The sequence below is a fragment of the Panicum virgatum genome, chromosome 1K, assembly GCF_016808335.1.
Source record: "Panicum virgatum strain AP13 chromosome 1K, P.virgatum_v5, whole genome shotgun sequence".
Lineage (NCBI taxonomy): Eukaryota > Viridiplantae > Streptophyta > Magnoliopsida > Poales > Poaceae > Panicum > Panicum virgatum.
Window position 1 is genome coordinate 31,534,873 of NC_053136.1, and position 22,666 is coordinate 31,557,538.

The window sequence follows — 22,666 nt, forward strand, 5'->3', positions numbered from 1 at the left end:
GCTGGGGCGGTGAGTAAATGTTGACGGCATTTTCGATCTTTTAAGATTTGTATACTAAGTTTTTTTGGTTGCAGTTCGAGACCTGTAGGTTGCTTGAATTAGATTGCTCACTGAATGTAATGAGGATTCATGGCGGGTCTACGATGAGCATGCCGGCACAACTCGAGGCCTGGACCACTCAACGTGATAGAGCCCGAGGCATCCTTCAGGCCTTTGGTACGCGGACGGAGTACGAGGATTCCTACGGATCGTCGCAAGCGTCGACGTTAGTTCCTTGTGGTCCCGCATGGCAGCAGCCTCCCTTATACCACCGACAGTACGAAGGTATGGTGTGATATTTACCAATCCGTATGTTTATATGCAGTATTTAAATACGACTCCACACAGGGTACGGGTACCCCGGTTCTCAGCCCTATGGAGGGCCAGGTGCCTCGCAAGGGGCTCCATTTCAAGGAACCCAGTTTAGCTCTATGCCACATGCTGGAGGGACTTTAGGTAAATATGTGGTGCATAATTTTATTTGCTTATGTTTTATGGTCGAAGGCTCATACGTTATTATTTATACTCAGGATCACAACAGTTCACCGGAGCGGGGCCGTCTTCGTATCACACTATGCGGCCACTAGGAGAATATGAAGGAGCTTCTTCCTATCCACCACCACCATCACCTCCAACAAGGGTACGTACAATAATTTGTACGGAATTGCATTCCCCTATTGAATGTTACTTAAATTTTTTTTTGTCATCTGTAGGGTGGTCTGAAGACAACTACGCGGCCTCCTTGGAGGACTTTACACGGTTGTTTGCTACGCCTGCCCAGGACGATGATCCCAGATTGCATACACCTGTGGCTCTGTTACACTGTCCTGCCAGAGATGTGAGGCCACCGGAACGTCATAGCTAACCTACAGATCACGTACACGCACAACGTAAGAGAGGTCGGAATGGTAGGGGTGGTTAGTTGTTGGCACTTGTTTCTCTATTGTTATTATGGACTGTTTCGACTGTTCGGATTATGGTTGTTTATGATTGTGGTTGTTTACTTGTCATTTGTTTCTATAGATATTATTGATGTGAACTTGTTATGTTTGTGGGTTCCATAATACTCGTGAAATAAGGGAAGTTCTTGTGAATTTTTTCCGTGATTTAATCAAGGACAAGTTAGGTGCGGGAGGAGTTAGCGGCCGAGATCCCGCCGACGATGATGACGACTACCGCATACAGAGTTAACTTCGTGACACGCTCATATAGCCCAAAATAGGGACCATAGTGTATCTAGCTGTGAGTACGAGATCACAGGTTGCCACTGCTCAGCACGGCGATCACGGGTTTCCCATATGTCGCATTGTTTGCGAAACAAACGTGACAAAAGACGACAGCCCAATAGCAGCGCCCTTTAACCATTTCAAAAAGATGTGACAACACGGAAACCACACCAGCTCACCTTCAAAGCAGTCTCTCGGGCGAGGATGACGGAACTGTCATTCTACAGTGAAGGTCTGTGGCGTGTAGTGGGGAATGCGGCATCTAGACACGATGGAACCGAGCGGCAGAGATGCAGTGCTGTGAGTCTGCATGCACTTAGATGCTCTGCATCCACAGAGATGCATCGAGAAGTCTGTTCGAGAATTGAATACTCTTCACTGTGTTGTCATGTAGGCTTTTTCAGGTACATTTACACTCCACACTCCGGGTAGCAGACCTTTGTGCGCTATAAATACTCCGAAGTTTGTGAACTCCCAGCATCACTCAAACACCAAAGCTCATTGTATACCCAATGTCTGGAGGTGGGTCTAGCGGTGTCGGGTACCACGATTAGGGACACCCTAATCGGGGTACTAAGATCGCTTTAAAATGCAAACACCTGTTAAGGCAACTGGGCCCACAAAGGCCCACGGCCTGCTTCCCATCCGGAAGAAAGGAAAGGACTCAAAGAAGCCCAGCGTGCGGCCCATTCGCATCCCCCTCGAACCCGCGGAACAATCTCCGCCTCGCTCGAAGGTCCCTCTCGGGCCCGCTGGACAATCTCCGCCTCGCTCGAGGGTAGCGGACCTACCCTCGAGGGAGTAACTCATCTCCGCCTCGCTAGAGGCCACCCCTCGGCACAAAGGACAAACGGCCCGCCGCCCAACCGCTCGCCGTACGAAGGCATTAAAGGCCAGCCACTCCGCCAAGGCACCCAGGACAGGCGTCGTCGGGCCGCCATTCCCATAGTGGATGTGACCGGGGTCCCATCCGCTGACTCCGGTCACCGCTCCGCCATCCCGGATGCTGTAGTAGCACTGTGGGACCTGCGACGCGAGACAAGACAGGCTCGACACTGCTCCCGTTACTTTTCTGCCTACACTGACCATCCGGACTCGCCTCCCACTGGGGAAGGGGTCCGGCGACGTCACGTGTCCTTCTGAGAGGGGCGCTCAGCACGCACAGACAGAGGCCCGGACCTCCCCCCTTGAGGAGTCCGGGACCTCCACGCGTCCCCCGGACCTCCTTGTGTGCACGCCCGCACTCCGACCAGGGGGTCCAGGGCCGCCGCGCTCCCCACTGCCGCTGGTGCATGCAGGACCCTAGTCCGCAGGGCCCACTGAACGCCACCACGCCGTATATAGAAGACCATACATCAGTGACGACCACGCCGCCTGCAGGGGCTGGCAGGACGACCGGCACGATCTTTGCAGGACCAAGGACGATATCCAGGATGACTGCGACGCACGCCGCCTTCCCACAGTGTACTTCCTACAGTGTCCAACCACTGTACCCCCGCGATTCGGGGGAAAACGACGACTTCCACGCTCTCACTCATGTACGCCGCCCCTCCTTATGACTATAAAAGGAGGAGGCAGGCTTCTTTTGGATGGGACACGGGGGCTGGCTTTCGGTTGTTTTTGCTCTCTCGCTCGGAGGACGCTCAGACGCTTCCGGACGTGGTCCATCATCACTTACGCTCCGGCATCCCTATTCGCCACCTTCAACCCCTCTTCTAGTAGAGACCTGGGAGCCTTCCTCCCCCTCTCGCCTCGCTTGTATCCCCTACTACAAGCACTACGGGTGCAAGATAATACAGTGCCCTCGCACACCCCCTTTGCTGGACGTACGGCCCCGCGGCCGGAACAAGGATAAATCGTGCGTTACTGTGTTGCCACTTGCATCATCATTTGGGACGAGGAAACACGCAGCATTTACTAGTTGGGATCCGGGCCCCTGGGTCGGGACACCGACAGTTGGCGCGCCAGGTAGGGGCCGCTGCGTGATATTTTTCTCTCTTTCTCCCATTTGATCTCCAGGGATGGCGGGCAGATCCAACCCATACCCTATGGGTGTTTCAGATCCGCTCCCAGCGGGACACATGATCCGGTTCGGGAGTCTCGAGTTTAGAGCAACCGGCAACGGTTACCTCATGCAGCTCCTCTCGCCCGGATGCAATCCCGTCATTCCGACTTCACCAGCCCGGTGCAACAGGCGCTCGGGCCAACATTCGTGACAGGCACGGGCGGAGCGGCGTCGCGCGACACGCCACAACTCCCCCACGTGGGTTGAGGCTGGCATGTCGCAACTCAGCATCATGGCCAACGGGGTCACCGCTTCGTCATCACGTGCCTCGGCGTCATCTGCGCCAGCACCGTCACCTGCTGCAGCACTAGTTCCTCCCAGGGGGGGCTCGACTTCGGCGTCGCCCTTCCCCTTCGGGATGCGCAACGCTGCCGCCCACGCCTTGTCAACTAGCGCTAACTTCATCGAGCATGAGGATCTGCCGGGTCATCATCTTCGGTTGATCCGCAGCCTCATCGCGTCGTCTCCTAACGAATCCTACCCCGAGACGGCGAGCTCGATCGCCGACGACGTCAACTTCTTCATGAACAACTTCACGGCCGAGGAGGCCGAGGACTACTGCGGGGTCCGCGACCCCGACGCTCTCCGCACGTTCCAGCTAGCGACGGCTTACTTCCTCACATGCTCCGAAGACTCCAGCGAGGGGTATTTCGATCCTTCCCGAGAGTGCTTCATGGCGGACCTTGCGGACGAGCGAAACGACAACGCCCCGAGCAACGACGGGGACGGCGGGGCAGACGCACGGGCAAACCAACCGGTGGTCCCTCCTGCAGCCCCTTCCTCGTCAAGCTCGGCGGCGCGGCAGGCTCAGCTGGCGCAGCTCAAGGAGCTTCAAACCAAGCTCGACGAGCAGCATCAGCAAACCCAGGAGCTGCGCACCGCACTCGAGCAGCAGCGTACCGCGCGTGGTGCACATGCCCAAGCGGCGGGACGCGTCGCTCGGGAGCGGATCCTAGCTGACGACAACGTCGACAAACCTCCGGAACTGCAAACGGCAGGCGAAAAACTCGTCGCTGCGGCCTATCTACTTCAAGCTATGCCCGAGCCATCAACGCCTTCAGGCTGCAACCTGCGCCGCGAGGCACAGGAGCTCATCGAGCAAGCTGCCGTGCAGCAGGCCGAGAGTTCTGCGTCCTGCATGCGCTCGAAAGCCCCGGAGCACCATGGTGGGACTGCGCACCAAGACCGTGAGGTTTCCATGCACACACCACCAGCAGGGAAGGGCAAGGCAGCCGTAGCGCCCGGTGCGAAGGCACCCTCGGTGCACGAGCGCATCGGGAGAGTTCCCGTAAGGGAGCGAATCCGTGACACTCGCGGGCACGCTGGCGACGGCGACGCCCGCAATGTCATCGACGGCAGGAGGTACACCCCTCGACGAGGGGGACGCTTCGACCCCGAGCACGACAGGGGTGAGTCACCGGAGCCTCCGGGCACCCGGGTGTTCAGCCGGGAGATTCGAACTGCATCTTTTCCCCCGCGCTTTCGACAACCCAACACCCTCGTCAAGTACTCAGGCGAGACTGATCTTGCAGTCTGGCTCAATGACTACCGCCTAGCGTGCCAGCTAGGCGGTGCAACGGAGGACGCGGTCATCATCCGTAACCTTCCTCTTCATCTTGCTGACGCCACACGAACGTGGCTCGAGCACCTGCCCGCGGACCAGATCCACAACTGGGCCGACCTGGTCCATATCTTCGTGGGCAATTTCTAGGGCACGTACGTGCGCCCTGGGAACTCCTGGGACCTCAAAGGGTGTCGCCAGAGGCCCCGCGAGTCCCTGCGCGACTACGTGCGACGCTTCTCCAAGCAGTGCACCGAGCTCCCTAGCGTCACCCACGTCGAGGTCATCAACGCTTTCCTCGAGGGTACGACGTGCAGGAACCTGGTGCACGAGCTTGCGAGAAGCCGACCCGTCAACACCAATGAGTTGTTCGACGCTGCCACCAACTACGCCGCCGGCGAGGAGGCTATTGGTGCCATCTTCGACGACAAATCAAGCAAGCGCAAGGACGATGCGCCCGCGGAGGGCGGCAACGTCAAGCCCAACGCCCCCGCCAAGAAACAGAAGCGGGGGAGGAAGGGAAAGAAGCCGGTCCCACCGAACCAGCGCGGGTCGAGGCAGGCAGAGGACTCCGAGGAGGCCTTCGCTGCTGCCCCAGACCGCAAAGGACCTCGAGGCCCCCCTCGAGGTGGTGGTGGCCAGTTCGACGACATGCTTAAGAAGCCGTGCCCTTACCACAAGGGCCCGGTCAACCATACCCTCGAGCAGTGCAAAATGCTCAAGAAGTATTACAACTGCATCGCGCATCACGACAAAGACAAGAAGAAGGATGCGGGTGACAAAGGTGGAGATGACGAGTTCCCCCCAGCGGAGAACGCCTTCTTCATCTTTGGAGGAGCAACAACGAACATGACTTCTCGGCAGTGCAAGCGCGAGCGCCGGGAAGTTTTCTCCGTCACCAAAGCAACGCCATCCTACCTCGACTGGTCGAAGGACACTATTTCCTTTGGCCGCGAGGACCACCCCGACTACGTCCCGCATCCGGGACGGTATCCACTTGCTGTCGATCCCATCATCGGCAACACCCGCTTCTCCAAGGTGCTCATGGACGGAGGCAGCAACCTCAACATCATGTACGCCCACACTCTAGAGCTCATGGGGATCGGGCTGGACAAGCTTCGCCCCAGCAAGTCGCCATTCCATGGTGTTGTGCCGGGGAAGCGAGTCCAACCACTCGGCCAGATCGATCTGCCTGTATGCTTCGGCACAGCAGCTAACTTCCGCAAGGAGGTACTCACTTTTGAGGTGGTGGGATTTCGAGGATCCTACCATGCCATCCTCGGCCGTCCTTGCTATGCCAAGTTCATGGCCATCCCCAACTACACCTACCTCAAGCTCAAGATGCCGGGTCCAAAGGGCGTCATCAACATCGGCTCTTCGTTAGAGCATGCCTACGAGTGCGACGTCGAGTGCGTTGAGCACGTGGAGGCTCAAGCGGAGGACGAGGCCCTCGCAGCCAGCCTCGACAAAATGGCAAGCGAGGCCTTGGATTCCACGCACCGACACGCCGGGAGCTTCGGACCCGCCGAGGGCATCAAGAAGGTCCCCCTCGACCCGAGCCACTCCGACGACAAGGCGTTGCAGATTAGCGCCACCCTCGACGGCAAATAGGAAGTGGTGCTAGTCAATTTTCTCCGCGCCAACGCTGATATTTTCGTGTGGAGCCCCTCGGACATGCCTGGCATACCGAGGGAAGTCGCAGAGCACTCCCTTGATGTCCGACCCAACTCCAAGCCGGTAAAGCAGCGCCTACGACGCTTCGACGAGCTCAAGCGCCGGGCGATCGGCGAGGAGTTGCAGAAACTTCTGGCGGCCGGATTCATCAAAGAGGTATTCCATCCCGAGTGGCTAGCTAATCCAGTATTAGTGAAGAAAAAGAGTGGAAACTGGAGGATGTGTGTAGATTACACTAGTTTAAATAAGACATGTCTGAAGGTTCCCTTTCCTTTGCCACGAATTGATCAGATTGTAGATTCTACTGCGGGGTGTGAGCTTTTATCCTTTCTTGATGCTTATTCCGGTTACCACCAAATCAAGATGAAAGAGTCCGACCAGCTCGCGACTTCTTTTATCACACCCTTCAGCATGTACTGCTACGTTACAATGCCCTTCGGCCTCAGAAACACTGGAGCTACCTATCAACGGTGCATGCTCCACGTTTTCGGAGACCATCTCGGGCACAGCGTAGAGGCATATGTCGACGACATCGTTGTAAAATCCAGGAAGGTGGACGACCTGGTTGCCGATCTTAGGATCGCATTCGATTGCCTACGGGCCAAAGGGGTGAAACTCAACCCCGAGAAGTGCGTGTTCGAGGTGCCTCGAGGCATGCTCTTGGGCTTTATTGTCGCCCAGCGGGGCATCGAACCCAACCCTGACAAAGTCTCGGCCATCACTCGGATGGGACCGATCCGAGACCTAAAGGGGGTACAGAGGGTCATGGGATGCCTAGCGTCCCTTAGCCGGTTCATCTCGCATCTCGGCGAGAAAGGCTTACCCCTGTATCGACTCTTGAGGAAAACCGAGCGCTTCACGTGGACCCCCAAAGCCCAAGAAGCCCTCGAAAGGCTAATGGTGTCGCTCACCCGCGCCCCCATTCTCACACCACCCACGAACGGCGAGCCCCTCTACCTGTACGTAGCTGCGACGACCCAAGTGGTCAGCGCGGTGATCGTGGTCGAAAGACAAGAGGAGGGCCATGCATTGCCCGTCCAACGGCCGGTATACTACATCAGCGAGGTGTTGTCTGAAACTAAGACACGCTATCCGCAGATTCAGAAGCTGCTCTATGCATTGGTTTTGGCTCGGCGCAAGCTGCGCCACTACTTCGAGGCCCATCCCGTCACCGTGGTCTCGTCTTTTCCTTTGGGAGAGATAGCCCGCAACCGGGAAGCCGAGGGTAGAATTGCCAAATGGTCTGTGGAGCTGATGGGAGAGACACTCACCTATGCCCCCCGCAAGGCGATCAAGTCCCAAATCTTGGCTGACTTCATGGCTGAGCGGACGGACACTCAGCTACCCCCATCGCAAATCCAGGGCGAATGCTGGACTATGTACTTCGACGGGTCTAGCTGTCACGACCCGAAGATGGAGGCGTACTGCAATGCAGTGCGCCGCCTCGAAGACAAGTTCGACGGCCTAGAGCTCAATCATGTCCCGCGCAAGTACAACGAGGACGCCGACGAATTGGCCAAGATCGCGTCGGGTCGAACCACTGTCCCCCCGAACATCTTCGCTCGCGACATCACCAAGCCCTCCGTCGAGTTCAAGGATCCGACGAAGCCAGGCCCCTCGTCCGCTGGGCCCTCCGGCGGGAACCCCCCGGCAGACGAGGTCGAGCCCATGGACATTGACTTTGGGACCACCTCCGCGGATGAGGCCGAGGCAATAGAAGTTGACGAGGCCCCCACTTCGCGAGACTGGCGCGTCCAGTATCTTGACTGGATGATTCGAGGGGCCCTACCCTCGAACCACGCTCAGGCACGGCACCTCGCTAGGCGGGCCAAGTCCTTCGTCCTAATCGACGACGTGCTATACAAGCGCAGTCCCTCGGGCGTTATGCAGCGATGCATCCCCGTCCCTGAGGGCAAGGAGCTGATCTGCGACATCCATACCGGCATCTGCGGCCATCACGCCGCGCCGCGCACCCTCGTGGGTAACGCGTTTCGGCAAGGATTTTATTGGCCCACCGCGGTCGCCGACGCCACCGACGTTGTGCGGACCTGCGAGGGCTGCCAGTTCTATGCTCGAAAAACACACCTCCCGGCCCATGCTCTACAGACCATCCCCATCACGTGGCCGTTTGCCATGTGGGGACTAACCTCGTCGGCCGCTGAAGAAGGCGCCCGGGGGCTTCACCCACTTGCTGGTGGCGGTCGACAAATTCTCCAAGTGGATCGAGGCTCAACCCATCGGCAAGATCAAATCCGAGCAAGCGGTTCTATTCTTCAACGACATCGTCTTCAGGTTCGGGGTCCCGAACTCGATCATCACTGACAACGGCACCCAGTTCACAGGCAAGAAGTTCTTGGCGTTCGGCGACAGCTTCCACATATGTGTGGACTGGTCGGCTGTGGCACACCCACAGACAAACGGGCAAGTGGAGTGTGCCAACGGCATGATCCTCCAAGGACTGAAGCCGAGAATCTTCAACAAGCTGAACAAATTCGGCCGGAGGTGGCTCACGGAGCTACCCTCAGTCATCTGGAGCCTGAGGACGACACCAAGCAGAGCCACGGGCTTCACCCCGTTCTTCCTCGTCTATGACGCCAAGGCCATCCTCCCCACTGACTTGGAGTATGGGTCGCCAAGGCTCAAGGCATACAAAGAGCAACAGAACCAACGAGCTCGCGAAGACTCGCTGGACCAAGTGGACGAGGCTCGAGACGTGGCACTCCTACACTCTGCGCGCTACCAACAGTCCTTACGAAGGTATCAAGCGCAGAGGGTCCGGCGCCGAGACCTCAACGAAGGGGACTTGGTGCTGAGGCTCCGACAGGACAATAGGGGCCGCGACAAGCTCTCACCTCCATGGGAAGGGCCGTACATAATCACCAAGGTGCTCAAACCCGGCACGTACAAGCTGGCGAACGACAAAGGCGAAGTCCTCACCAATGCTTGGAACATACAACAGCTACGTCGCTTCTATCCCTAGAATATCGAGCTTTTTGTACATTGTTTGTGTCCGCATTATCAATTTCCCGAAATAATAAAGAAGTGCGCTTTGCTTGTTTATTTTTGGGAACCTTCCAGGCCCTCGAGGGCTCGGATGCGCATGAACACTGAGGTACGCTTGGCTTTACCCTCGGCAAAGCCAAGCCTCCCTCGGGGGCTACTACGGGGGGAACCCCCGAACGTCCCCAAAAATCGCCATTGTTTTTTCGAAATATTTCCGTCTCGACCCTAAGCTTCTCGTATCCTTGGAAAAAACGGACACGAGGCGTAAGTAACTACGATACGGGACTGGCCGAGTTGCGGGGCCGCCTACGCCTCCGGGATACGGCACCCCCCTCACCACCCCACGCCTACGTTGCTTATGAACGTGAAATCCCTCGCAGACGTTCATCTAAGTCGCATACAAGAACACGGAAATAAAGTAAAGAAACATAGGCTCGAACGTACAAAGGCCTTGATGGGCCACACAGTCGATTCCACGAAAATAAATCTCTTATATTCATAAGGTACGATTACAAAGTGCGACTACAATAATCACTAATCTATTTACATGGGCTTCGAGGCCCAGTTTTCCTACAGGCTACCATCCCCCCCTTGTGGGTCTTCTGTGGCGTCGAATTCAGTGATGGGAGGGATGTCTGCCTCGAGCTTCTCGGCGAGGATGGTGGTGAACTCCACCGCGACTGCGTCGGCTTCATCCATGATGGCCGACGCGGCGTCCGCATCAGCATCATTGGGAACGACGTACCCCGACGACACCCTCTGGAGATCCATGAGGTAATGCGTCGAGGCCACGGCGAGAGCCCGCAGGACACCGAGACGGAAGGTGCTCTTGGCGTGTTCGGCAATCCGGCCGCCTAGTGCGCGCAGGCGGCTGATCACCGAACTGCCCGAGATGGCACCCTCCCCCTCGAGCTCTTGACAAACGCTCACAGCGATCTGCTCCAGCTCAGCAAACTCCATCTGTGCCGCCGTGAGCGCGGTGTGGACCGCTTCCTTCGCCGCGGTCTCGTCCGCCACCTTCTGCCCCAGCTCTGAGCAAAGGAAATCAACGTCAGCTACAAAAAGAAACAAATCGACAAAAAACTCGAAGGTACTCACCCGTGATGTTCCTTTGCGCCTCCTCCCTCTGGGCTCGAGCGGCCTCTTCGAGCGAGGACAAGGAGGCTTCCTTCTCCTTAAGGGTAGCCCCCATGTTCTAGAGGGCAACCTCCTTCTCCTCGAGGGCCTCGCCCTGTTCCCGGAGGGTCCCGGTGAGCGCAACAATGGCCACCTCCTTGTGGAGGAGCTCGGCCTTCTGCTGCTCGAGCGTGGTGCTGAGGCGCTGCAGCTCGGCGCTCTGTGCCTCAGCCTCCTAAGCTCTTTCCTCGAGCGCCGTCCGAAGGCGCTACAGCTCGGCAGCTTGCGCCTCGGCCTCCCGGGCCTTCTGCTCCGCTGCCGCCCTCTGGACGTCCCGCTCATCCGTAATCCGCGCCAGCTCCTCCTCCAGCGCCTGCTGACGCGCTCCCAGATCTGCCATTTTCGTGTTGGCGTCGATATTCTTGAGCACCAGCTCGGCGTTGTGCTGCCCGAGCTGGCTCATCTGGGAGTACATCCGGGTCATCTCGGCGCTCTTTTCGCGCGAGATGTCCCTCCACTGCTGCAAGAGGAAGGATGTGGGTAAAGACACACTAAAGTTAAACCGAATAAGAGCAATTTTCGGGGGAAATATTTATCTAGCTGACCTGGTGGTGTCGGTCGAAACCCACCGGCGAGCAGCGATAGGCAACACGAAGAGCCGGGAGGTCGCCGGGGCGCTGGCAGGCACTGCTCCCTCGTCGACGGCCCGCAATTCCGTCACGCGCCCGGAGATTCTGTGGAAAGCCGGGCGTGCCACCTGACCTATACCCGATCAGGAGGGTGCAAACGTGCTCCAAACAGTTTCCTGCGTACAAAGACACGTGTAAATGTAAGTCCGAGCCGTGGTCGGCTCCCCGGGACGACTCTTGCATCGGCTTTAAAGAGCCGATCGAGTCCCGGTGTCAGATTGGATCTGTATCTATCCGGATATTGATGAATAAAGTGAATGACTGTAAAGCTGCTTCAATTAAATCTAACTAATCTAATCCGCGATGGTAACAGCTTCACTGCTAGATCGGAACATCCTACACGTGACTGGGCCTAATGAACGTAACAGACAACTAGACCATAACCCAAAACAGAGGCCTAAGAACTAGCAATAGCCGATTCCTGGAACAATCCCTATCAAGGCTAAGATAAAGCATCTACTACACCACCGGATCATCCAATCCGTTTGCAAGGCCTAACCTAGCAGATATTACGCCAACTCTTAGAAAAGGAACAAACCATAACAGATTAGATCTACTAGACACAAAAGAAGCAGGGTGTTGTCTCTGTGCAACTAATTCTATGCGACAAGAACTAGCATAAGATTGAAACGTGACTGCACAGAGACAACATGATATTCGTAGATGATAAGCAACGAAGCACAACAGATTTACTAAAAGCCATGCTACGAACATCAAGATAACTAGTACAACTCGCCATCAAAAATGCTTCAGTACGAGTAATACCAAGATAAAAGCAAGAACAATACTGCACTGATCGCAAGAAGCAATCAGGACAGCATGGCGCTTACTTGGATGAAACCCTAGGATTAGGGGTGGCGATGCGCCGAGAGTTATTGTTTGCGAGACGTGATGACGCTCCCCCTACATGAACAACATAGGGTACATATTTATAGTCCGGAGACTTGGGAAACAATCTAAACTAATTGTAACGACCCGGCCCGGGAAAACGGCTAAGATCTACTCTACACATTGAGTAAACCACACCTGCTAATTAATCCTCTTGCGCTTTCGTCCTCGCTTCGCGCAAAAAGGATCGATCCGGAATTAATACGCTTCCCGGGGCTCGGTATTTAAATTGGTCCGGCCCAATTCGGCTACAGTACCCGAGCTACAGTACCCCCGTCTGCTACAGTCCGTCCCGACACTGTTCCCATGGGCTGTTACACTAATCTTGTCCCGATCGGACTCTATCTCTAATCTTAAACTAAATCTAAGGATACATGGCCCATGTGGCCCAGATGCTCACGCAGGAGCCGTTTTACATGTCTTCTTCAATCTTCTGCTTTAAGCCCATCTTGCCCACCTAGTTAATTTATGGCAATAACACATGCCCCCCTAGTTTTGGCAATGATAGTTCCAAAACCAATCTGTCGCTTCATCTTCCCGTTAATGCCCATTAAACACACTGCAACCACCAAGGAAGATGCAACGTCTCTGCAAATGGCTCCTCGTAGAATGTGAAACTGCCGATCCGTCTTCCATCTTTTTGCTATTTAATCTCACACCGAATCGGCTCTTCTTCACAGCGAACTCCTTCTTCCTCTCAAAGCCAGTAGCGCAGAAAACCCCAATCCTTCACCAGCCATGGCCATCTCTTCTTCCTCTGACTCCAACTCCTTCGGAGACTCTCCCTCCTCCTCTTCTCCTTCTTCTTCCCCCCTTCCTGCTTCTTCCATCGACTCCACTCCGGAGAGTCGGGAGCCGACGCCGGAGTGGGACCCAACCGCAGCGTACGAAACGCTGGCTCCTCTGCACTGGGATGCAGAGGAGTTCGACTTCGGGGTCGTCTCTGAGGAGGACCAGCTCGAAACGGAAGGAGAAGACCTTCGGAGAATGGTGAGGAAGAAGACCCCTCTTCGGACGGAGTCAATTCCTCCTCGGAAGAGGAGATCGACTCCCCCTCCGATGACGACGAGCCGATGGGCGGAAAGCCCTTCCGGTTCCTCGGGTCCTCCGAGGAGGACAGCGAGGAGGAGAACAGCGGCGACGGTGATGACTGGAGCGACTCCGGGTCTGAAGGCGGCAGCAGCGCCTTCATCAGCGACGACGACGATGACAGCGACAACGACGGCAGCGGGGATGCACCAGCCCGAAGCCCCAAGCGTCGTAGGTACTAGGTACCTACGAGTAGTAGCAGTAGCATCGTAGGGGTAGGATCACAAAGCCGAAGGATTAATTCCTTTGTAAAATCGGCTTTCCCTGTAATGAACTTTCCTTTAATGAAATCGAGTTTCCTTCAATTCTGTGTATATCCGCTTACTTTCCAAAAAGCTGATGGCAACGCATCAGGCTTCTATAAATATCCAAGAGCCGACGAAATTCAAACTAGAAGCAACCCGCACAAGAATAGAGTATCACTTCTAGCTTAAAACGAACTCTTGAATCCGAGCACAATTCGAAAACCAAGCTCTACAAATTCGAGCAAGAACTCTCCAAGCACCTGGAATTCAAATAAGAATCCTCAGCAACCAAACCCTAAGTCAACAGATCTGAACCATGGCAGATTCTGCAGCTTAGACGACAAGCTCTGCAATCGATGATGCGGCAATCTGCGGCCTGAAGGTAATATTCGGTCTAATCCTTTAGTTTTCTTCAGCTTACCAAGCCTCTGAAACACTAAACTCTGAAACATGACACCATATGCATACTTCTGAATTTCTGAACTTCAGGTGTCAGACATCCTTCTGCCGCATCCCTCCAATCCAAAATCTTTCTGTCTTGGCCCACAAACCCATGAAAACCCAACAGATTGATCTCTTGTGAGGCAAATAGGATCCCTTTTGTGAGTCAAAACATCGATCTGAACCTTTGGGCCGACTGCTTGAGAGCCTGGCCTAATCCCCCTGAGAGCTGGATTATATGGTATAGCAGAGTAGCAAAAACTTATATGCCCTTGTGGCAGGATTTGAGCATAGCCGATGCACTTAGCTTATGTAACACCCTAATTTAAATCTCAGCATTTATTAATAAATTTAATTGGCTTTATTTAATTTTCTAAGGTTTATTGTGTTAGACTTGCATTTAATCTAAATTTTTGTTCTATAAGTAATTAAAATTTATCATAGGTTTAATTTTTGTTGTTGCATCATGCTGGAGCATCTTTTCTTTTGTTGTTTGGTTGGAGTTTTGAATTCAAATTTATTTGAATTCATTGTCTTGAGTTTGAGTTTGAATAGAAATAGAGAAGAAGAGAGAGAAAGGAAACTCAACCAAACCCAAACCTGACCCAACCCAAGAAAACCCGGCAGCCCAGTCCAACCCTCTCCCGCGACCTAGCCCAGCACGGCTCCGCACCGGCCCACACTTCGGCCCAGCTCGCGCCGGCCTGCTCCCGCTCCACAGCGCGTGTCTCCCTCCACGCGCTCAGCGCCAGCGCCCCACTCGGCCCACTCCCTCCCGCTAACCTCCGCACTCCGCGCTCGGCCCACGCGCCACAGACCGCGCGTCGCCCCCGCTCGCAACGCACGCCCGCCTCGCGCGCCCCCGCTGACCAGCATGGCCCACCCGTCAGCTCCGCCTTCCCCGCAGCACAACTGCCGCGCTTTTCCGCCGAGATCTCCGGCGAGCTTCCATCCGGGGCACGCCCGCCCGAGATCCCGGGCGCCCCCTTTAAACCCACCGAGACCCCCCTGCGCCCCATCACCCAGCCCATCGCCGCCCAAACCCTAAGTCCGCCGCGCAGACCCCCCCTATGCCGCCGTAGCCTCGCTGCTCCGCCACACCCCAGGCTTCCCAGAGCCGTGTAGTAGCCTCGCCCCGTTCCCAGGCATCTCTCCGAGCTCGCTTGCCCCGATCCGAGCCACGACTGCGCCGGAATTCAACCCGCAACCGCCGCCGAAGAGTTGCTCCGCCATGGCGATTCCACACCGTCGGAACGCCCCGAACCGCCCTGATCTCTGTGTCTCCCTCACAGGCACTCCTGGAGCCGAACCGAGGAGCCCAGAAGCCGGGAGACGCCCTGCAGCAGGTCCTCCGCGAGCACCGCACCTCCTCGCCGCCAGAGTTCGCCGTCGAGCCCCTACGCCGGACTCGCCCATCGATCCACCCCCTTGGTGAGCCTCTGACCGGCTTCCTGTTTTGTTTGCGCTAGCTAGCTCGGCCTGTAGGACACCCTAGCGCCTAGGACGCCGCACGCCGGCGAGCGCCACCGCGCAGAGCCGCCGCCGCCATAGCTCTCGCTGCTCAGACCTTCCCCGTGCCCACCTTAGTGCCCAGGTGGACTACACGTTCCGCGGAGCGCCAGTTTGGGCGTCTCCGGCAAGCCCTCCGCCACGGGAGCCCCGTCGCCGGCGAGTCCCGCCGCCGCCGGCGCCCGCGAGTCTTCTGAGCCGCCCGATTTGAGTCCTACGCCCCAGATTAGATCCAGGATCCTTTAGATCTGAGCCGCCAGATCCTAAACCTACGGCCGAGATCCAAAGTTACCGGTTCGGCCTGGTTAATTTTCTAAAGAGACCCCCATCTTTAGTAGATTCAACCCGCAGTCCACCGCCTTTCAAAAATAATTACGCAGAGGTCCTGTTTTTAGCATTTGACCCCCTAAGCTTCTTTAAAATTTAACCCACCGACCAGCACATGGACTTTTGCACGCTAGCCCTTAGATTTAATGGTTAATTACGTCTAGACCCTCGGTTTTAGCAGAAAAGTCCCTGGAACTCTATTTTTATTACAAATAAACCCCTGAACCTTGTTTTTAGCTTAGATTATGCGTTTTAGCTCCGTTTTAGGCGTTCTTTATGTCCACGCGATCGTTGTAATGCATAGAATAGTTTTAGCTTAGTTTTTCTTGCTGTTCTTATGTATTAATATACTGTTTCTTAGTTTTTGCTAGTGTTTGCTTGTATGCTTATTGTTGTGCGTTGTTTTGGCCATGTGTTCGTGAGTAGACGTTGATCCATCTGAGGAGCCCCAGTACCAGTACCAGGAGCAGCCGTCTTCCGAGCACTTTGAGCAGCAGCAGGAGCAGTATGAGGAAGTCAAGTATAACATGAACAACCTATCACTTTTAAATACAATTTCATACTGCATTTTAATACTGTATGCCTATAAGGATTTCCTAGCCACTTTATATTCTTTATATATATCCTTTGGGTTGCATTATGATTCGTTGTTCTAGGTGCCGCGCTATAACACACTCTGGTCCTTTTTAATTAATTTGATTAATGGTTTACTTGAACTTAATTCTGAGAGTGGCCCTCTGTGTGGATGAGTGGCTCACGTCTCGTTAAAAGATGGTTTTTGTAGAAACATGGTTTAGGGGGCCAGCACGGTGCTTAGTGCTTAGTTGGCCACTCTCCATAAGGACCGGTTCATAGAGCAACAACTTGGGACAACAGCGCTACCACAAGGCTAGAATGGGATAGACTTGGCTTACTAATTAGGTCATTTTGGTTCGGGAGTAACTTACCTGCGGGGCAAGAGGGGAGTCGAGCTTCAATGGTCCCTATGCTACGAGGCTGGTCTGTGTTGTCTTGTACCCCCTCGAGGTGGGCCCCATCGTTGCATTGACTGAATCCTTAGCGGTTACACCTTACCAACGTGTCCTTTGTAACGGCCTCGTAGTGAGTTTGCTAGTCATCTCACCTAAGGAAGTGTGATGAACCTCTGGCGTAGCTCATGACTTGTGGGTAAAGATGTGCAACCTCTGCAGAGTGTAAAACTGGTATACTAGCCGTGCTCACGGTTATGAGCGGCCCAGATCCTCCTTTTGATTAGTGGGGTTATCTCCTTCCGACGAGGGAGGTGCCTCTCGGGGTTACCTTGGTGGCTTGGTTTCGGTTTGGTCCTCAGTAGGTATCATGATTAATCTTGATTAATTACTATGTAACTGGGTTTATGGTAATTCATCCACTTGTAGTAATTAGCCTTAATAAAATTTTGCCAAGACTTAAAAGCTAATGCAGTTGAGTCAGCCAACCTTAGAGCCTCATAGTTTGTGTTATACTTGTTGAGTACAAGTTGTGTACTCACTCTTGCCTCTTCTCTACTTTTTCCTCTTGGTTACGCTACTGCTGCTCAGTTCCTGCCGAGACGAGGGAGTTCGCTCAGCGCTACCAGGACTACGAGGACTTCTAGTCGTTCGTTTCCCAGTCGACGTCCCTGTGGCGCCCTGCTCAGCTTCGGAGAGTTTTTACCGTATTTGTACTTCGCTTCCGCTGTATCAGACATTTTTGTCATTAATGTAATAAATAACAGTCATACTCGCTTTATTATGTCTTATTCGTGATATGTGCTGTGATATACTGTTCATTCTATTGTATATACGTGTGACTTGATCCTGGCACGTATATGATTGCTCGGTTTATGTCCTTTTATAAACCGGGTGTTACAGAGTGGTATTAGAGACATATCGACTGTAGGACGAAGCCTAGATAGAACTGGTCGAGTTTTAGCACTTCTTCTCCCCAATCCTTGCCTGCTGAAACTATTTTACTATTATACCCCTTGAATTCTATGACTTTTACCCTTCTTGCCTTGATTTCTCTCTCTGAAGAATAGTTTTCGTAGATTATGGCCTGAATCAGTCATCTGACCACCATGAGTATTAGCTAGGTGACCCTTTTATAATAATACGATAGCACGCTCTGCGACGCATTGTGTTAGTCGAGTCGTATGCTAAACTCGGCTAAGTCATGAAAATTTGCTTGTTATTATGCTACATGTTTGATTTGGATTTTTGAATGATTGCATAGCTTAGTAGTTTAAATTTGTTTAAAGAAAATCACTCAGATGTTAAAGTTAATTAATTAATAAAATGAGTTAGATCGTTGGGGGTAAAACAGTCCACTCTATCCTGTCTACTTTATCTTGGCTGAGTCTTTTTCCGCAAAGAGTTATCATATCCATCTGAATTTATTCCTGCAATATCCTTACTCGTGAAATCTTTTGTCCAAAATCAGATGGTGAACACCAGGCGTGGTTCTGACCAGCAGGGGCAGAACACCCAGGAGACCGGGATCCCGATGCCGCCGCCTTTGACTCCGGAGCAGTACTTCCAGCTCCAGATGCAGATGATGGCTACCCTGAACAAAACGGTTCAGGCTCTTCAGCAGGCTCACACTCAGCCTCCGCCTCCTCCACCACCGCAGCCTCGCGACAGGCGTGCTGAGTTCCTGAGGGGTCACCCGCCGACGTTCTCTCACACATCCGACCCTCTTCAGGCTGACGACTGGCTCCGTGCAGTGGAGCGTCAGCTGGACATCGCCCAGTGCGATGATCGTGAGCGCGTCTTGTACGCAGCAAAATAGCTGCGAGGGGCAGCTTTGGACTGGTGGGAGTCCCACCCAGTTCAGGACCGCGAGTCTCTCACTTGGCTCCAGTTCAGGGAGCGTTTCCGCAGCCACAACGTCCTCACGGGCGTTATGAAGATGAAGCATAAGGAGTTCCTTGCACTGAAGCAGGTAATCTTAAATATAATCATTCAGCGGTTTCTTTTGAGCTAATGCCCCTTGTTCTATCCTTATGAATCTTGAGTTAATCTTTCGATATCTATCTGTCTTTGTCACTTCAGGGGACTATGTCGGTCACGGAGTATCGTGATCGCTTTCTTCAGCTGGCTCGCTACGCCCCAGCCGATGTTGCGGATGACCGCAAGAAGCAGGAGCACTTCATGGAGGGCCTTGAGGACTACCTCCAGTACGCGCTGCTCAACCTTCCGCTTCGACGACTTCAACCATCTGGTTGACAGCGCGCTCAACACTGAGCGCAAGCACTTGGAGATGGAGGACAAGAAGAGGAAGATTGTCCCCGTTGCTTCCGGCAGCAACACTCGTCCTCGCCTCCAGCCGCCCCAGCAGTACCAGCAGCCTCAGTACCGGCCTCCCCAGCAGTACCAGCAGAGGCCGCAGCAGTACCCGCCTCGACAGCAGCAGCAGGCAGGTCAGGGCCCGAGGTTACCGTCACCTCCGGCTCGTGCTCCACCAGCTCCGCAGGCTCCACGGCAGGCAGCTCCTCCTGCCGGACAACAGGCTCCAGCACCTCCTCGAGTGTGCTATCACTGCGGCCAGCCGGGGTACTACGCCAACACTTGCCCCCGGAAGGCGCAGGCGGGACAGCAGGGGCGCCCAGCTCAGCCCAGGGTGCCAGCACAGGGCAGAGTGAACCACGTGACGGCCGAGTCAGCGGCCGAGGCTCCTAACGTGGTTATTGGTACGTTCATGGTCAACTCCCATCCAGCTACAGTGCTTTTCGATACTGGTGCTACTCATTCTTTCATCACCAAGTCATATGTTGAGGAGCATAGTTTCTTTACCACTACATTAAGGAAGTGTCTGCTAGTCTCTTCACCGGGAGGGGAGTTGAGATCCCATATTGTTTGCCCCCGAGTCAGTGTAGCCATAAGGGGGGCAACGTTCAGTGCTGATCTGAGGGTGCTAGACACCAAGGGTATCGATGTGATTCTGGGAATGGATACTCTTGCCAAGTGGGGAGTCCGTATTGATTGTGCTCATCGGGCAGTTCACCTGACAGCATCTGATGGCCAAGAGGTGACAATCAGTGCTTCAGAGCCTTCTGGATTTCTTCATCAGATGGAGGCTAGACCCACGGACGGTATTCGCGTGGTGTCTGAATTCCCGGATGTCTTTCCGGATGATTTGCCAGGTATGCCGCCTGTACGCGCCATTGAGTTTTGTATTGATCTCTTGCCTGGCACAGCTCCTATTGCAAAGCAGCCCTACCGTATGGCACCTATAGAGCATGAAGAAGTTAAGAAGACTATTGATGAGTTGCTAGCCAAGGGCTATATCCGTCGCAGCTTCTCTCCTTGGGCTTTTCCATTATTGCTGGTAGATAAGAAGGATGGCTCGAAGAGGATGTGTGTGGATTATCGGGAGCTGAATGCAGTTACTATCAAGAACAAGCATCCACTGCCCCGTATTGAGGATCTCTTCGACCTGCTTCGAGGTGCTCGTATATTCTCGAAGATTGATCTTCGCTCGGGTTATTTTCAGCTGAGGATCCGTCCTGGGGATATTCTGAAGACGGCATTCACCTGCAAGTATGGGCTATATGAGTATACGGTCATGTCCTTCGGCTTGACTAATGCCCCGGCTTTCTTCATGCATCTGATGAACATGGTTTTCATGGACTATCTGGATGTCTTTGTGGTGATTTTAATTGATGATATTCTGATCTTCTCCAAGACAGAAGAAGAGCATGAGGAGCATCTGAGACTCGTATTGCAGAGACTGAGGGAGCATCAGTTGTATGCCAAGTTCAGCAAGTGCGAGTTCTGGATTGACGAGGTTCCATTCCTCGGTCATGTTATCTCCCAGGGAGGCATTGCTGTTGATCCGAGCAAGGTGAAGGATGTGCTAGAGTGGGAGACACCCCAGACAGTAAAGGAAGTCAGGTCTTTCTTGGGCTTAGCTGGATATTATCGGAGGTTCATTGAGAATTTCTCCAAGATCGCGAAGCCTTTGACTTCTTTGCTGGAGAAAAATGTGGCTTTCGTGTGGACTGATGAGCGTCAGAAGGCCTTGAATGAGCTGAAGAAAAGATTGACTACGGCGCCAGTCCTGACTCTACCAGACCAGACGAAGAGGTTCACGGTATATTGTGATGCTTCGAAGGATGGTCTTGTGTGTGTTCTGATGCAGAAAGGCAGAGTGATAGCTTATGCTTCACGGCAGCTACGCCGGCATGAGCTGAACTATCCTACTCATGATCTTGAGTTAGCCGCAGTTGTGCATGCTCTGAAGATTTGGAGGCACTACTTGTATGGGCAGCGGTGTGATATCTACACTGATCACAAGAGCCTCAAGTACATTTTCACGCAGAATGAGCTGAACATGCGGCAGAGAAGATGGCTAGAGTTAGTCAAGGACTATGACCTGGAGATTCACTATCATCCGGGCAAGGCCAATGTTGTAGCAGATGCTCTGAGCAGGAGGAGCTATGTCAACATGGCCGTGGCTTTCCAGATGCCTCCAGAGTTATGTGAGGAGTTCGAGCAGTTGAGTCTGGGCTTCTTGCATCATACCTCCAGTGCAGCGTTTGAGGCAGTACCAACTCTAGAGTCCGAGATCAGGCAGCATCAGAAGGAAGATGAGAAGCTGCAGGAGATCCGTGAGTTGCTCAAGAAGGGCAAGGCTCCACATTTCAGAGAGGATGATCAGGGTACCCTGTGGTACAAGAACCGGATCTGTGTGCTAGATGTGAATGATCTTCGGAAATTGATTCTGAGTGAGGCCCACGATACAGCTTACTCTATTCATCCGGGCAGCACGAAGATGTATTATGATCTGAAGAAACGTTTCTGGTGGTATGGGATGAAGCGTTCAGTGGCAGAGTACGTGGCTATTTGTGACACCTGTCAGCGTGTCAAGGCTGAGCATCAGAGGCCAGTAGGTCTGTTACAGCCTTTGAAGATTCCAGAGTGGAAATTGGAGGAAATCACTATGGACTTCATTGTTGGATTGCCTCGTACTCAGAAAGGGTACAACTCCATTTGGGTAGTAGTGGATCGTCTGACGAAAGTTGCTCACTTCATTACAGTGAACACTACTTACTCCGGTGCTAGACTTGCAGAGTTGTACATCTCTCGGATTGTCTGCTTGCATGGTGTGCCCAAGAAGATTATATCTGACAGAGGGTCTCAGTTCACTTCTCGGTTCTGGGAGCAGCTCCATGATTCGTTGGATACGAAGCTGTGTTTCAGTACGGCTTATCACCCTCAGACAGATCGGCAGACAGAGAGAACCAACCAAGTGTTGGAGGATATGCTGAGAGCTTGTGCCATTCAGTACGGTACTAGTTGGGATAAGTGCCTGTCTTATGCTGAGTTCTCATATAACAACAGCTATCAGGCCAGTCTGAAGAAGTCCCCCTTCGAGGCATTGTATGGCAGAAAGTGCAAGACTCCTCTCTATTGGGATCAGATTGGTGAGAAGCAGCTCTTTGGCCCTGAGATCATAGATGATGCAGAGCAGATGGTCCAGGCTGTGCGAGAAAATCCGAGGATTGCACAGAGTAGACAGAAGAGCTATGCATATGGCAAACGGAGAGATCTGACCTTCAGTGTCGGTGATTATGTGTATCTGAAGGTGTCTCCGATGAGAGGAATCCGCAGATTTAATGTCAAGGGGAAGTTAGCACCTCGGTATGTGGGGCCATTCAAGGTGCTAGAGCGGAAAGGCGAAGTTGCTTATCGCCTGGAGTTACCACTTAGCCTCTCAGGAGTTCACGATGTCTTCCATATATCTCAGCTGAAGAGGTGTCTGCGAGTACCCGAGGAGCAGGCACCCCTGGATGG

General features: G+C 53.8%; 1 long non-coding RNA gene across 1 annotated transcript; it reads left to right on the forward strand.

Moving 5' to 3' along the window:
* The first annotated feature begins 269 nt into the window (after positions 1-269).
* LOC120656134 lies at positions 270-616 on the forward strand. The gene is made up of 3 exons (XR_005667820.1): positions 270-324; positions 388-495; positions 570-616. It is a non-coding gene; the product is annotated as an uncharacterized LOC120656134 (long non-coding RNA).
* Positions 617-22,666: the final 22,050 nt, after the last annotated feature.